We start from the raw sequence: 1,755 nt of genomic DNA, 5'->3' as shown, positions 1-1,755 counted from the left end.
TTTTCTATTCTGTGGTAGTCACCTTTTGTAACCTTCACATTCGTTTATTTCCGTACCCTGCCCGTTTTAATGTTTTATATTTCTATTATTGGTCTAAAAGCCAATTTCCGCTTTAGATAACCTATGTAATTTGATACCGTAACCATATATGGTATTGTAAGCTTCGATTGACCGCGTTATTGGTCGGAGCAAAACATCGTTGTTTCATTGGGGCCGGAAATGGAAAAATTCAGGGTGTTTTACTTGCTAACCCGAAGAGAACGGTCGTGCGGTTCATCCTGATTTAAGTGCTAATTTAGTTCCTGTTCATTTGTTTTCAACAATTTGGCGAAAGCATCTTTAAAAAAAACAAGTGAACCATCATTGTACCTGCCATTTCTTTTTGGGCATGGTAACCATTTAATCCGAAAGGAGTTCTTCTAAAGGAACGTAAGCATAATTGTAAGTTCTCTGTGTGTTCGAATCCACACTACCGTTATTTCTATTTTAGGGGACCATTCTGACAACGATCGTAGGATAACTTCCATTCACTTTCGTACGTTCACGAAGCTCTTTTATTTTCCGTTGACTCTCTCCATGTAGAGGTTCGCATTTATTCTTGTGTAAAAACGTACCACCCCTTAGTTTATTATTTTAGAGTTCACGTATTGGGGTCAAGAACTACGATCCGACTGTTTACCTGTGAAACGAAACTATAGACCACATTGTGTTGCGGGTAAGGGGGCATAGGAAAGTAAATCGACTAAGTACTGGAGTGCAGTGTGTCCGATCTAGCATCAAACCATTGAAATAACTTAATGGCCGAGTCGTACATATCTTGAAGCCGCTACCTTGCTTCCGATACTTTGTGTAACACTTAGAGCAGCAGTTGTCATTCAACGTGCAACCATATACCAGGACCTGTGGAAAAGAAGACCTAAATATTGATCGTACGGTGATGTAGCATTGTTAAACCTTTTTGTAAATTTGTGTGTTTGCATTTGACCCACCTCGGTGGTGATCAATTGATAATTGGCCTGCATAGAGCCAAGATTATTACTGTTAATTGGTAAGCTTGACATTTTTGGGGTACAATATTTTAGCTAGTCAAAAGATTACTCTCGTTATGGAGTGATAACAATTTATGTAAGGTACGAACGAGCTCGTAAGAACCGAATAATTTCATTGCCCACTCAAGCTATAAATTAGGGTATCTATTTTCAATTTAATTCATTATTTTGCCACTGTAACGATATTTGTGTGTTAACTCCAGAGATTCTGGTGTATTTTATTCAACATTTTATGGGAAATTTTATGTAAACCCCTTCTTTTGTTAACTTTGGGAGGATTCATATTTTTAGTTGCTGCTTACCTTAAATAAGATTATGAATTCCCAGTGGGGAATCTAGGTTGTGCAATTTTGAATTTATTTCATGGTGCAGTGCACCGAATAAAACTTTTTATTTGTGGGTCATTAGTTGCCTATTTTAAAGCTACAGCTACCTTTCCTAGTTCCGGTAGTGTAAGCGAAACTTAAATTGGAATTAGGTGGCGCCCAGGAAATTTACAAGAAGCCACAAAAGTAAGTAGTGAAGATTTATTTGGAATCGATGATATATGATGAGCCATTACCAAATGTATTAATTCTGTTGTCACCCACTACCCTGTGTATTTGTCTTGCTCTCTCCGCTGTTTACTATTTGGTCAACAGAGCTAGCTGGCCGGTCAGCGGCGTGTGTTTTTTTTTTTATTATTAAAGCACATGGTATTTTGTAG

General features: G+C 37.7%; 1 long non-coding RNA gene across 2 annotated transcripts; it reads left to right on the top strand.

The window, feature by feature from the left end:
* The first annotated feature begins 70 nt into the window (after positions 1–70).
* LOC116182934 lies at positions 71–1,453 on the top strand. Of its 2 annotated transcripts, XR_004147654.1 has the most exons (3): positions 71–441; positions 491–584; positions 638–1,453. It is a non-coding gene; the product is annotated as an uncharacterized LOC116182934 (long non-coding RNA). The 2 variants fall into 2 exon arrangements; XR_004147653.1 differs by having other exon boundaries at positions 71–584.
* Positions 1,454–1,755: the final 302 nt, after the last annotated feature.

Source organism: Photinus pyralis, unplaced genomic scaffold (genome assembly GCF_008802855.1).
Source record: "Photinus pyralis isolate 1611_PpyrPB1 unplaced genomic scaffold, Ppyr1.3 Ppyr1.4_unclustered_Scaffold8159, whole genome shotgun sequence".
Classification (NCBI taxonomy): domain Eukaryota; kingdom Metazoa; phylum Arthropoda; class Insecta; order Coleoptera; family Lampyridae; genus Photinus; species Photinus pyralis.
This window is presented reverse-complemented; position numbering and strand designations above follow the sequence as displayed.